This window comes from Giraffa tippelskirchi, chromosome Y (assembly GCF_054371585.1).
Source record: "Giraffa tippelskirchi isolate mGirTip1 chromosome Y, T2T-mGirTip1v1.2.pri, whole genome shotgun sequence".
Lineage (NCBI taxonomy): Eukaryota > Metazoa > Chordata > Mammalia > Artiodactyla > Giraffidae > Giraffa > Giraffa tippelskirchi.
In genome coordinates this window covers 10105720-10121438 of record NC_137290.1, presented here as the reverse complement: position 1 = coordinate 10121438, position 15719 = coordinate 10105720, and the positions used below count along the sequence as shown (strand labels likewise).

Here is a 15719-nt window from a genome sequence, read left to right as displayed (position 1 = left end):
CATACCCTAGCAAGCTCTTTCCCCTCTCTTGAATTTCAGCTCCATCAAAGGCTGTGTCTTTGACCAAGTTTAAAAATTCTGTGGGACCATATGCCCTATGTCCGATGGAGGCAGTATTAACAGCCACGATTAATAAGATGACAGACTCTGGAGCCAGCGACGGAGGTCTGAATCCTTACTGCCAATTACTAATTTTAATAATTGTGGACCACAGGCAAGTTGGGCTTCCCTGGTGGCTCAGACGTAATCCCTTGGAGAAAGAAATGACAACCACTCCGGTCTTTTTGCATGGAGAATTCCACTGGCAAGGAGCCTGGCAGGCTACAGTCCATGGGGTCAAAAAGTCAGACACGACTGAACGACGAACACGTTCACAGGTAAGTTATTCAATCTCCCTGTGCCTCTGTCTTCTCATCTGTGGAAGGAGGGTAATACCTATCTCAAGAACTACTAAGAGAGGTAAAACACTATTATAAAATATTTACAATGTAGTACATTTTAAGTGTCCAACATGTTTACTATTCAGTTCAGTCGCTCAGTCGTGTCCGGCTCTTTGCAACCCCATGAACCGCAGCACAACAGGCCTCTCTGTCCATCACCAACTCCCGGAGTCCACCCAAACCCATGTCCGTCGAGTCGGTGATGCCATCCAATCATCTCATCCTTTGTCGTCCCCTTCTCCTCCCGCCCCCAATCCTACCCAACATTAGGGTCTTTTCCAATGAGTCAACCCTTCGCATGTGGTGGCCAAAGTATTGGAGTTTCAGCTTCAACATCAGACCTTCCAGTGAACACCCAGGATTGATCTCTTTTAGGATGGATTGATTGGATCTCCTTGCAGTCCAAGGGACTCTCAGGAGTCTTCTCCAACACCACAGTTCAAAAGCATCAATTCTTCGGCGCTCAGCTTTCTTCACCGTCCAACTCTCACATCCATACATGACCATTGGAAAAACCATAGCCTTGACTAGATGGACTTTTGTTGGCAAAGTCATGTCTCTGCTTTTAAATATGCTATCTAGGTTGGCCATAACCTTCCTTCCAAGGAGTAAGCATCTTTTAATTTCATGGCTGCAATCACCATCAGCAGTGATTTCGGAGCCCAAAAAATAAAGTCTGACACTGCTTCCACTGTTTCCCCATCTATTTCCCATGAAGTGATGGGACCAGATGCCATGATCCTGCTTTTCTGAACGTTGAGCTTTAAGCCAACTTTTTCACACTCCCCTTTCACCTTCATCAAGAGGCTCTTTATTCTTCTTCACTTTCTGCCATAAGGGTGGTGTCATCTGCATATCTGAGGTTATTGATATTTCTCCCAGAAATCTTGATTCCAGCTTGTGTTTCTTCCAGCCCAGTGTTTCTCATGATGTACTCTGTATATAAGTTAAATAAGCAGGGTGACAATATACACCCTTGACGTACTCCTTTTCCTATTTGGAACCAGTCTGTTGTTCCATGTCCAGTTCTAACTGTTGCTTCCTGACCTGCATACAGGTTTCTCAAGAAACAGGTCAGATGGTCTGGTATTCCCATTTCTTTCAGAATTTTCCACATTTTATTGTGATCCACACAGTCAAAAGCTTTGGCATAGTCAATAAAGCAGAAATAGAGGTTTTTATGGAAATCTCTTGCTTTTTTGATGATCCAGCGGATATTGGCAATTTGATCTCTGGTTCCTCTGCTTTTTCTAAAACCAACTTGAACATCTGGAAGTTCACGGTTCACGTATTGCTGAAGCCTGGCTTGGAGAATCTTGAGCATTACTTTACTAGCATGTGAGATGAGTGCAACTGTGCCTTAGTTTGAGCATTCTTTGGCATTGCCTTTTTTTGGGATTGGAACAAAGACTGACCTCTTCCAGTTCTGTGGCCACTGCTGGGATTTCCAAATTTTCTTAGCCTCTTCAAAATTCTTTTAATGAATGCAGGTGCACAAAACTGGACTAATCATAATCCTTGATACATCACCATTCAGCCATACATGACCCTCATGTTTATTTCAAATTTGATTCTTTATATTTTTCAATGTAATCAACCCATCCCACTGGTCCACATCCCCATCTTGTTCCCTTGCCTTTCTCTCCTTGTCTATATATATATGTATATATATATATATATATATATATATACACACACAAACAAAGCTTTGGTTTTAGTATCAATATCATCCAAAGGGCTATCGGGAGTGAATGGCTTTCTTCTATCACCAGTGAGATGCCCTTAGTTCCAATCGAGTAACTTTGAGTTTCTAAGACACCAGTCAAATTTTGACAGAATTGAAATTTCGGGCCTCCTATCTCCCACACTGCATGCCCTCTTTTTTTTTTTTTGACTGTGTATTGTTTTGTGTTGACACTAAGGTTTAGGCTCAAAATGAAAAGTGGAAGCGTGGGGAACAGAGCAGAGAGAAGGCATACTCTCCGAAAATAGCATGAAAAGCAAAAGCCAAATCTCAAGTTTCTTTCATTTCACATAGGATTAGGCAGATTAGACTGGAGATTACAAAATTCATTCATTCATTCATTGAACAAGTTTTTATTTAGCTCCCTCTTACATGCCAGGCATACAACAAAAGTTCAAAAAGTCCCTCTCTCACCTTCCTCCTCACATGCTTGGATCAAGTCTGCCACCAGGTCACCTGCTTCCTTGCTGCTCTTGGGCTGCTTTGACCTCGCTCATGTCTGAACCTCCCCTGGCAACGTGTTCAGAAACTGCTCCAGCACCAGCTGCTCCATCATCTGCTCCGTGGTGCAGCTCTTTGGCTGCAGCCATCGCCAGCAGAGCTCCTGAAATTGGCTCACAGCTTGGTGAGGTCCTGTAACCGACAGGGGCTGAAAAGACCTAAAGTTTTGATGAGAAACTCTTGGAGCCTCTGGGTTTCTTATGGGGGTGGTTTCTCGATTTTCTTCTTCATCACGTAGATGAACGAGCTGGGTATTCCTCGAGATATCCAAAACTTCTTTCACATGGAGCATTTTTACAGCTTGACCCTTCAAAGGATGGAGATACTCTAAAAGGCAGGCTGCTTCAAAGCACACTGTTGTGGAAGATGGTGGGCTGAGTTTTATCAGATGAAGAAGAGAGTCAGAAACCTTAGGATCTGCAGAAACTACACAGAGAGACTCACAAATGGCTTGCAGAGTTTAACTGGACAGTAGAGGTTATGCGAATCAAAGGAAGTTAGCTCATTTCACACAAATGCCTAAATGAATATTCACACAGATTTGCATATCTACAGACCGGCTCTTGCCTCAGTCACGGCGTCAGGTCTAGAAGATGCACAGACACAGGCTAGAAAAATCTCAGAAATGGCACTGAAGGGAAGAGACTTGAACTCCAAACCACAACGAACTGAACAAATTCATGAACCACCTAAGCAGATGCTTTTAAAAATGAGTTAATACAAATGAGGAAAGATCATTACAATACATTCATCCTACAAAGGACTGCATCCCTATGCAAAAAATATAAAGAAATCAAACAAGCCTGTAACAAAAAGGCAGAGATCACTTAAAAATGCAAATTTATTTTCTTATTTTTTATTTAAACATTTTAACTCTTTAGCTAGAAGTTAGACTGGGATAATGTATGAGAAGACTGTGATTTTTTCTTAATACTTATCCGCCTACCATCAATTTAAAATTTGCTATTACTTCCTTTTTTTGGATGTACGATACCCCCCACTGAATTTCCATCTCTACAGGCTGCAGCATAAGATTCTGACAAAGGAGTAGCAGAAATGACTGTGAAATCCTGGCAACCTGCTTCTCTAGGCTAGCCAGGTCCCAAGCTAGAGCAAAGAGTCACAATCCCTTCTCCTCGCCCAGAGAGGGAAAAGTAGGCATAAAAGCAGCTGATGTTAAACACTTGGGGGGAAAAAAGCAAAAGAGTCCCTAAAACCATGAGTGGTGGTGGGTTCCTTGATTTCAGAGTAGGGAAGAAAGTTCAGAGAAATGGGAATAAGTGCTGGGAGAAGGGAGTGGAGGCCAAGAGATTCCAGGTGAGCTGAGGCTGTGGGAGGAGGAAGCAGGGACTGAAGGGAGCCACCAAAAGAGAAGTGCTGAGGAATGGGGAAAGGAGGAAAGCAAGGCCAGGCAGAATGCAGAGCTGGACCAGAGGAGGAGGAGGGGGGCAAGGTAAAGAGGAAGAACCAGTCTGGGCTAGGAGAGGTGTCCAGGGAGTAGGCGCCCAGAGAGAAGGGGTGGGACTGAGGCAGAGGAGCAGAAAGGAGAGGCAGAACTAAGGAGAGGAAGGGGGCCAGGACTGAGCGAAAGGATATAGAGAGGAGAGGTGTGATGGAGGGAGGAGGTCTGAGGCAAGAGGGGCAGGAAGGAGGGACCAGGGCCAGGGCAGAAGTGGGGGACCGCAGGAAGGCTGAGGGAGGGTAAGGGCTGGGAGAGGAGAGGTGGGCCAGAGCCAGGGGGAAAACACAGAGGAAGGTGGGACAGGAGGTAAAGGGGGAGCTGAAGGAAGGAGCGCCTCTGACATAAAGGGGGTGGAGCTCGGAGAGAGGCAGGAGCAGGACAGAGGGGAGGGATAATGGCAGGGCCAAGGCTGAGGGCACTGTGTTGAGGGGAGAGGAGGGGTCCTAAGAAAAAAGGGGAGTTTGAATGTGGGGGAGGCTGGGGGGAGGGGCCAGGGGGTCTGGAGAGGAACGGGGGTCTTCAAAGGCGAAGAAGGGTGGTTCTGGTGGGGGAGAGCGAGAGTGGGGTCCTAGAAGAAGAGGGCTGAGGGGCATCGTCGAAGGGGAGGGTGGAGGTCCTCATGGAGGAAGGAAGCTGTTCTGAGGGGAAGGCAGGGGGTCTCTGAGGGGGTAAACTGGGGGCCCCTCCAAACGGGGGGGGGGTTAAGGAAAGGGAGGGGTCCTCGAGGGGGAAGGAGGGTTTTCTAGGGCGGGAGTCCTTGAGGAGGCCAACAGGTGTGTCTGAAGGAGAAGGCCCGTGGGGGTCCTCGAAGGGGAGGGCAGGGGTCCGAGAGGAGGACGGGGAGTGTCCTCAGGGACCAAGGAACGCGTTCTTGGGGGTGAGAGCGAAGAGGCCCTAAAAAAGGAGGGGCTGTGGGGTCCTGGGACGGGGAGGAAGGTGCGACGGGGGAGGAGGAGGGCGGGTGGAAGGCCTTCCGGCTGGGGAAGCATTGACAGGAAGCCGGGGCGTGAGCAACAGGGAGGCCGCCGCGTCCTCCTCAGAGTTGACTTGGCCCGCGCGGCCTCCCGCACCCCTTCCCCTCAGGGCCGCTACTTCGCGCCTCCCTTTCCGTCGACTTCCCCGCGAAGAGGAGCGTCTGCCCCGGCGTCCCTGAAAGGACGCCCGTGCCTCCTTGCCCGCGAGCCGGGCCCTCACCCCCAGGGCCCCTCCCTCGCGTTCGGGCCCTGGCCGCCGCGCGCTCACCTCGCAGACGGACACCCTCGCCTGGTCGAACCTCTGCACCTCGGTCTTGCAGCGCAAACCCGCCAGGCAGGCGCTACCAGCGGTCTGCGCATGCGCCCTGTGGGACGGCCGGTGCAGAAAGCGCCGCGCAGAAAACGCAGGCCGCTTCTGGCCGGTTCCGCTGGGGGGACCAGCGAGGACCACGCGGCCTAGAGAGGGCTGGGAGAGGCCGGAGGACTACTTCCTTTAGATGCTTTACGAGTTTTGGCAGTAGTCAGCACGTGGTTTAAAACGGTTTCAAAATAAACAGTATGCAGTGAAAAGCCTTCTCACTTTGTGTGTGCCACCGACGAAATTCTCATGCTATAAAACCACGGAACACTCAGGTGACCGGTGCAATTATTTGAATACGTATGATTATTAAACTGAATAATTATGCAACTGTGAATAATTATGAAAGCGTGAACATGTTTTCAGTGTCCTTCCACAGTGTCTTTGTATATATGAAAATAGAGATATATGCGTATATACATATGTGCGTTATACACATATATATGTCATTATCATTGATACGTATTATACATATTTATACTATAAATTCGGTAGATATTTACCTGTAATAGATATAAATAGTTTAAAATATAAAATATATTTTCTAAATAAGAAGTGTGACGATGTAACACAACCTATAATGTGACACAGTGTGGTACATACTGTAGCTTAAAATGTGTACTTAAGTAATATAATTACTCCCTTGATAGCAATATAAGGCTTCCCTGGAAGCTCAGTTGGTAAAGAATCCGCCCGCGATGCCGGAGAGTCTGGTTGGATTCCTGGGTCAGGAAGATCCACTGCAGGAGGGATAGGCTACCCACTGCAATGTTCTTGGGATTCCCTTGTGGCTCAGCTGGTGAAAATTCCACCCTCAACGCAGGCAGACGTGGGTTCGATCCCTGGGTAGGGAAGCCCCCCTGGAGACGGGCACAGCTATCCACTCCAGTATTCATACCTGGAGAATTTCATGGACTGTCGAGTCCATGGGGTCTCAAAAAGTCAGACACGACTGACCAACTATAACAAGTATATCATGATGTCACACAGATTCATATTATATGTAACTATATGTTTGTATAAATAGAGTAGAAATATTTTTAGTTTGCAAAAATACTCATAGTCTCATTTCCTACCTTTTTTATACAAAAGGTGGCAGACTGTACCCATTGTTCTATGCCTTCATTTTTTCCTATCTCAGAGACCTTTTCATATCAGTACAAAGAGAATTTGCCTACTGTTTTTGAACAGCTGTTTGACTTCTGTTGTACTGTTGTTGTGACTTGATTTATTTACCCCATCCCTGACTACTGGGTGGTTGAGTTGTTTTCAGCCCTTTGCTACCAGTATTCTGTGCAAAACTATGAGCTTCAGCAGTTCTGCTGCTGTGTGAAACCTTCTGGGAAGATAAATCCCCTGCAGTGGAATTGTTGAGCCACAGTGCACATGTGTGTGTCATTTTGACAGAGATTTCAAAGCTGCCTTCCATAGATGCTTGCCTATCAGACCCACACCAGCCTGTGTGAGCAAACCTGCATTCTCAGTGTTATAGGATGCTTTTTCAGTTTTTCCAAAACTAGGGTCGAAAAATTTTTCAGGAGCAAGGTAGAATACGTTTTCCTGTGTTGAGGAGCCATTTGTGTTTAACTAAAGAACATTTATCAGGGCCTCGAGATATGTAGGGAAAGTATAGTGAAAGGTGCAACAAGTATTTTAGTCATTGTGATGTTGATTATGGTGATGATGGCATAATGGTTAATATTCTTGACACTGGTCTTATACCTGTGACAAAAACTAACTCAAAGTGGATCAGACACCCAAATGCAACACCAAAACTAGAAAACTCCAGGAAGAGAACTTAAGAGAAAACCTATGACCTGAGATTTGGTGATGGCATTTTAGGTATACACGTGCAGCTCACAAACCCCTGGTGTGGGGGATTCCCCAGAAGTGCCCTTCTATGTATTGTATCTGAAAACCTGCAATTTGGAGGTCATTCAAGCTCTCTGAGCCTCAGTCTGTCCTTCTAGACTAAAAGGACAGCAAGTTACTAAATGTAAGGATTAAAATATGTAGAGGTGGATAATGTTTTCTTCCACGTGCTGAGGGTCGCTGGGTGCGTCTGAAAATGAATCAACAAAGACACATTAACTGGAGACAAGCTTACAACTTATTTTAATATGTTTTAAGTGACGCAGGAGCCTTCCTAAGGAAATGAAGACCTAAAGAAACAGACCTGAGTATTTCAAACTAGGTTTGATGAGGTGGGGACAGTTGTGGAAGAATATGATCGGTTAAGGAATAAGAGGTGAGTGTAATAAGCTGGCAGAAACTTAGCAAGGCCTGTGTGTTAGGCTTCCTCTTGGAAGTGTTCCTCACCCTTTGGAGATAAGAATGCTCCTTTCCTCCTGCTATAGGCAGGGTACCTCTCCCATGATGGGATTATGGCTTGTTTCATGGAAGAAGGGGGAAGGGGAAGAGAGTGAACCTCTTCCTTCCGCTGTTTTCTCAAACTGCTTCACCTTCAATATGCCAGGTGCCATATTTTGGGGTGAGGTATCCTGAACCCAATCACATGTCAAATGATTAAAGTGGTGTCTGAGATCCATACAGGCAGTTTATATCTGTTGGCTTCAATTTTATTAGAAGACTCTTGAGAGTCCCTTAGACTGCAAGGAGATCAAAGCGGTCAATCCTAAAAGAAATCAACACTGAATATTGATTGGAAGGACTGACATTGCAGCTGAAGCTCCAATACTATGGCCACCTGATGTGAAGAGCGGACTCCTTGGGAAAGACCTGAGGCTGGGAAAGACTGACGGCAAGAGAAGAAGGAGGTGGCAGAGGATGAGATGTTTGGATGGCATCACCGTCCATTGAGTAATGGACGTGGGTGTGAGCAAACTTTGGGAGATGGCGAAGGAGAGGGAAGCCTGGCGTGCTGCATCCGTGGGGTAGCAAAGAAGTGGACGTGACTCGGTGACGAACAACAACAGCACCCAAAAAGTAAGAAATAACAGTGGTTGAGGGAGGAATGGAGATAAGGGGGAAGCAACAAGGACGTTCCCAACAGGGATCGCTGATTCCGGATTAGAAGTCAGTGAGGAGTTAACACAGCTTGGGGTCCAGAGGAAAAATAGGTCAACAACCCAGCTTGGAGGGTCCCAGGGAGTCATGCACTAAATGTCAGACTTGATGCAAAGCTCTCTGTTGTGTACATTTCCATCTAATTAAAGAAGCAGACATTTTTCTCAGAATCCACATGAAACATCCAGAGGTCAGGAGACTCCCACCTCTAAGTCACACACATACCTTAAGTGCACGTCAACTTCTTGGAAATTCATATCTTGTTCTGGATCTTGTTTTTCTCCCTTGTTCATATTTTCTAGGCTGAAGGTAACTCACAAATATTTTCTTAGGTGTGGGCGTCTTGTCCAGGGTGCCTGCCAGGGGCGCGACACAGAGTCAAGTGTGAAAAAGCTGTATGTTCAGCTTATGGTTGCTGAGGGGAAGGATGCAGGGAAGGGATGGTTAGGGAGCATGGGACAGACATGTACACACGGCTGTATTTAAAATGGAGAACCAACAAGGACCTGTTGTGGAGCACAGGGAACTCTGCTCAGTGTTCAGTGGCAGCCTGGATGTGAGGGGAATTTGGGGAAGAATTGATATGCGTGTATCTGTAGCTGAGTCCCTTTGTTGTCCGCCTGAAACTATCATGGCATTGTTAACTGGCTATACTCCAATATAAAATAAAAAGTTAAAAACTTCATGTTCGATTTATTAGCAGCACCTCTTAAGAGAGCATATGTAGGAGGTTACATTGTCTTAAATGGTTTTCTAACTCCTTATGTTAAAATCAGAGCAGCAAGAGTAGATAAAGGGATTATATATTCATACATATTAAGATGGCACAATATGTAATCATATAAAAGCAATTTATGCACATTTGAATCTTGATTTTCGTTTGCTGAAAGAAAATATTATTAAGACAAAAAGGAAAATCATCCCCCTGAATGTGGCATTACCTCCGTGGTTCTTGCTCCCATGCAAATATTTTACTCAGTCGACTGAAAAAAAAAAAAAAAAACCTTTATACAACTGAAAAAAAAAAAAAAAAACAAAAACTTTTTGTTTGTATTGAGGTATAGCCAGTTAAAAATGTTGTGATACTTTCAGGTAAACTGTGAAGGGACTCAGCCATATGTATATATTTATCCATTCTCCCCCAAATTCCCCTCCCATCCAAGGTGCCAGGTAACACTGAGCAACGTTTCCTGTGCTAACAGTAGGACTTTGTTCATTATCTGTGAGTTTATCCATAAGAACAAACCATAAGTTTGCTCTGTAAGTCTGAGAGTCTTCCTGTGTTGTAACTTCATTTATATGATTTCATTTTAGATTCCACATATGAGGGATGCCATATGATATTTCTCCTTCTCTGTCTGATTTACTTCACTCGCTATGACAATCTCTAGGTCCATTCATGTTGCTGCAAATGGCATTATTTCATTCTTTTTAATGGCTAATATTCCATTGTACTGTGTACAACTCTTATTGTATGTGTATATTTTATGCTTTGCACAATTTATTATGTTGTCTCTTTAAAATTAGTATCCCTAAGATCTAATAAGAGTACATCCTGAGAAATGCCAGACTGGATGAAGTACAAGCTGGAATCCAGATTTCTGGGAGAAATATCAATAACCTCACATATGCAGATGACACCACCCTTATGGCAGAATGTGAAAAAGAACTAAAGAGCTTCTTGATGAAAGTGAAAGAGGAGAGTGGAAAAGTTGGCTTAAAGCTCAACATTCAGAGAACAAAGATCATGGCATCCGGTCCCATCACTTCATGGAAAATAGATGGGAAAACAGTGGAAACAGTGTCAGACTTTATTTTTTGGGGTTCCAAAATCACTGCAGATGGTGCCTGCAGCCATGAAATTAAAAGGCACTACATGTAAACCCATGACTGATTCATGTCAATGTATGGCAAAAACTATTACAATATTGTAAAGTAATTAGCCCCCAACTAAAATAAATAAATTTATAAGAAAAAATAAATAAATAAATAAATAAATACTTAATAAAAAAAAAAAGGCACTTACTCCTTGCAAGGAAATTTATGACCAACCGAGACAGCATATTTAAAAGCAGACACATTATTTTGCCAGCAAATGTCCATCTAGTCAAGGCTATGGTTTTTCCAGTAGTCACATATGGATGTGAGAGTTGGAGGGGGAAGAAGCCTGAGTGCTGAAGAATTGATGCTTCTGAACTGTGGTGTTGGAGAAGACTCTTGAGAGTCCCTTGGCCTGCAAGAAGATCCAATCAATCCATCCTAAAGGAGATCAGTCCTGGGTGTTCATTGGAAGGACTGATGTTGAAGCTGAAACTCCAACACTTTGGCCACCTGATGTGAAGAGTTGACTCATTGGAAAAGACCCTGATGCTGGGAAGGATTGGGGGCAGGAGGAGAAAGGGATGACAGAGGATGAGATGGTTGGATGGCATCACCGACTCGATGGACATGGGTTTGGGTAAACTCCGGGAGTTGGTGATGAACAGGGAGGCCTGACGTGCTGTGATTCATGGGGTTGCAAAAAGTAGGACACGACTGAGCGACTGAACTGAACTGAACTGAATGAACACACAAAAGATGCTCAACATCACTCATTTTCAGAGAGATGAAAGTCAAAACCACAATGAAGTGGCATCTGACACTGGGCACAATGACCATCACCCAAACATCTCAAACATGAAATTCTGGAGAGGGAGTGAAAAGGTAAGGGTCTTACACTGTTCGTAGGAATGCAAACAAGTATAGCCACAATAAAGCGTATGAGTTCTTAAAAACCTGGAAACAAAACTGCCATATGAGCCAGCAATCCCACTGCTTACATACACCCCAAGGAAAGTAGAACTGAAAGAGACACGTGCACCCCAATATTCATCTCAGCACTATTTACGATAGCTAGGACATGGAAGCAATATTGCTAGATATCCATTGCAGGTGAATGGATAAGGAAGTTGTGGTATATATATATACAATGGACCATTACTCAGCTGTGAAAAGGAATGCTTTGGGTCAGTTCTAATGATGTGTGGAAACAGGAGCCTGTTCTACAGAGTGAAGTAAAGTCAGAAAGAGAAATACAAATGCTGTATAGTAATGTATATGTATGCAATTTAGAGAGATGGTCACGGGGATCCTTCATGCAGAGCAGCCAAAGAGACAGACATGGGAAGAACAGACTTTTGGACTCTGTGGGAGAGGGCAATGGTGGGACAATTTGAGAGAACAGCATTGAAACATGTACATTACCGTACAAAATCAGATGGCCATTCCAAGTCCAGTGCATGACGCAGGGCACCCACAGCCAGTGCTTGGGACAACACAGAGCAATAGGCTGGGGAGGAGGGTTCAGGGCGCGGGAATATGTGTGTACCAGTGACTGACTCTGGTTGATGTAAATTTAATATCTTACAGTTAAAATAATTTTAAAATATGAAAGTTTGCTTTCTGAAATTGCAGTGTTGGAGTTCATGGTCCTGCATATCTTCTGAACCTATGAAACAAAGTCTGATTTGAAGGAGGGTAGTGTCAAATTATGTTGCCAAGAACTGTGTTCCCACACTCTAAAATCCTACAAAATGGACCTGTCAAGTTTCCATTAAAATATTACTTTGTTTTCCCTTCCGGGGCATCTTACGGAATGTTTCAAGTGACTGGAGAGGAAGCAAAAGAGATCACGCTCTTTGAAGCACCAAGTAACATGGGGCATCCAATTTTGAATAAATTTCCTAGGCACCACCCCCCACAAATTTTACCTATACAATTTCTACATGAGATGTATCAAAATAATTCTTCCATGGAAAATTGTACAGAAGAAACTCAAGATGAAACACTATGCCTCACAGTTACTAAACAGAGAGAAAAAAATGTGTTGTCACCAGTGTTTCCCTTCATTCAAGTTCTTATATCAGAATACTACAAACTGGCTTCTCAACAACAGAAAGTTTCACTTCCAGACATGGGAAGTCTAGGATCAGTGTGCTGGTAGGGTTAGGGTTCTGGTGAAGCCTCCTCTGATTTGCAAACTGCTGAGTTCTTGCTGCCTCTGCTCAGGGCAAACCCTCTGAGGTCTCCTTCATAAGGGTAGAAACTCCTTTCCTAAGGGTTCCCCCGCAGTGGCATAATGACATCCTAGAGGGTCTGCTTCAAAATACTATTATCTTCTGAGGTTAGGGTATCAGAACACAATTTTTAGGAAAATAAAAACAGAAATCAAGAAACAAACAAGAGTAAAACAATCAGACCATGAAAACTAGCAAACACAATGTAAGTGTAGATTAAATCTTTGGACAAGCCCGTGTTTGTTTGAGAACATCCACAGAGAAGTTTTTCACTATGTCATGTGCACAGATTCTGGTATTTTTGGCAAAGGCTTGAAGAAAGATACGTAAAAAGACTAAATAACCAGGAAGTTTTGATTATCAATGAAGTCAACTTCTCAAGTTTGTTTCTTCAGACTATTAAAACTAGTCCTCCATCTCAAATATGTTCAGCATATAAGTGCTCAGGAACTCCACAGATGAAGCACCAAAAAACACATCCATGAACTTTTTTCTCGGATTTAACTATGTACACACTCAGTGTACAAACTTGGGAAAGAAAACTCTAGCAAAGTGAAATGAAACCATCCAAATGTTTACTCCCCTTTTTTATATTACAGAAACCAGCTAAATGTATATTCCCTAAAAATTCTCCAAAGGAATATGTTTCAGAAATTACTTGATGAATGGTCTCTCACTACACATGAGTAAAATTTTATTGAGGTCATTGAACAAGCCCTGAATTTCATTTCATTCAGAGGATACATTCAAAGCACACTGTTAAAAAGCAAGATTAGTGTCTAAATTTGCAGTAAAATATGCGCCACACACACACACAAATACACCAGTGACACAAAGCAAGACCAAAATATATTGAATGCAACACTTTCTTGTATTTTTCAGTGGCTGTTCCTTCCTTTCCCTTATCACAGCTAAGGGACAAATTTATGAAAGTATTAGTTTATAGAAATTACTTATGAAATGAGATTTTCACGCATACAATGTGATTATTTTACTCAGCAAATTCAGCACTATATTGTTACAATGCATATGACTTTTGAGAATGAAAGGACAAATAACCTACTTTATCTGTAAAGGTTCATCTATTTACTTTATTCTTAATGGTGGTTGTACTTGAGAAATATTTAAAATGCTGAGTAAAAATACTCTCCACAAACAGATCAAAACATTCAATGTTAATAAAATTGAGTGTTACTTAGTGTAGAATTTCTGCAACTTCTAATCACATGAATTGAACATTATGACTCCAACCTGTCTTCTGAAGGCTTCACTTTGGAAATGCCCTTTTTATATACAGTGGCAACACAAAATGATGAAAAGAGTATATGTTACCAAACAGAATAAAACTACACTTGAGCATCATATGTAAGAAAATAGCCCTTTTTCTTAACTTCAAATGCATACTTCTGCTTTCTTTATATTCTATCAAAAATCTCAAGAAAACCTCTAGATAAGTGGAATATATAGAAAGACTCTGCAAACAAATGAGTTCACACGAGGGCTTATGATGGTGAGGCAATTTATTCAAAACATCCGTTGACTGGAGGTAAAACAGGAGAGGAATCTTTCCTCTTCTTTCTTTGTCCCCAGTGTTTTGGCAGCAGATATTGAGGTCTTTACCCCTAAAAATTCCATTACATTGAAAGAAGCAAGTGTTAACATTTTACTCAAAATAATTCAGCTTCATCTGTTTTTAAAAGGAATATGATACCAAAACCTTGAATAGCCAAAGCAATGTTGAGAAAGAAGAATGGAGATGGAGGAATCAACCTGCCTGACTTCAGGCTCTACTACAAAGCCACAGTCATCAAGACAGTATGGTACTGGCAAAAGGACAGAAACATAGACCAACGGAACAAAAGAGAAAGCCCAGAGATAAATCCACGCACCTATGGACACCTTATCTTCGACAAAGGAGGCAAGAAGATACAATGGAGAAAAGACAATCTCTTTAACAAGTGAGCTGGGAAAACTGGTCAGCCACTTGTAAAAGAATGAAACTAGAACACTTTCTAACACCATACACAAAAATAAACTCAAAGTGGATTAAAGATCTAAACATAAGACCAGAAACTTAAAACTCCTAGAAGAAAATATAGGCAAACCACTCTCCCACATAAAACACAGTAGGATCCTCTATGACCCACCTCCCAGAATATTGGAAATACAATCAAAAATAAGTGGGGCCTAATTAAAATTAAAAGCTTTTGCACCACAAAGGAAACTATAAGCAAGGTGAAAAGACAGCCTTCAGAATGGGAGAAAAGAATAGCAAACGAAGCAACGGACACACAATTAATCTCAAAAATATCCAAGCAATTCCTGCAGCTCAATTCCAGAAAAATAAATGACCCAGTCAAAAAGTGAGCCAAAGAACTAAACAGACATTTCTCCAAAGAAGACATACAGATGGCTAACAAACACATGGAAAGATGCTCAACGTCACTCAGTATCAGAGAAATGCAAATCAAAACCACAATGAGGTACCACTTCACACCCATCAGAATGGCTGCTCTCCAAAGTCTACAAGCAATAAATGCTAGAGAGGGTGTGGAGAAAAGGGAACCCTCTTACACTGTTGGTGGGAATGCAAACTAGTACATCCACTATGGAGAACAGTGTGGAGATTCTTCAAAACACTGGAAATAGAACTGCCATATGACCCAGCAAGCCCACTGCTGGGCATACACAGAATTGAAAGAGACACGTCTACCCCAATGTTCATCGGAGCACTGTTTATAATAGTCAGGACATGGAAGCAACCTAGATGCCCCTGAGCAGACGAATGGATAAGGAAGCTCTAGTACGTATACAGAATGGAATATTACTCAGCCATTAAAAAGAATACATCCGAATCAGTTCTAATGAGGTGGATGAAACTGGAGCCTATTATACAGAATGAAGTAAGCCAGAAAGAAAAACACCAATACAGTATACTAACACATATATATGGAATTTAGTAAATCGGTAAAGATAACCCTGTATGAGAGACAGTAAAAGAGAAACAGATGTATAGACCAGTGTTATGGACTCTATGGGAGAGGGCGAGGGTGGGATGATATGGGAGAATGACACTGAAGCATGTAAATTATCATATGTGAAACGAATCACCAGTCCAGGTTCGATGCATGATACAGGGTGCTCGGGACTGGTGCACC

General features: G+C 43.0%; 1 pseudogene across 1 annotated transcript in view; it reads right to left on the bottom strand.

The window, feature by feature from the left end:
* Nucleotides 1–2977, bottom strand: part of LOC145537685 (zinc finger imprinted 2-like) — a 55500-nt pseudogene extending 52523 nt beyond the window's left edge. Inside the window, exon 1 of the transcript XR_014076412.1 lies at nucleotides 2599–2977. The product of XR_014076412.1 is annotated as a zinc finger imprinted 2-like (transcript). The remainder of the gene's footprint in view (nucleotides 1–2598) is intronic.
* Between the last annotated feature and the right edge of the window lie 12742 nt (nucleotides 2978–15719).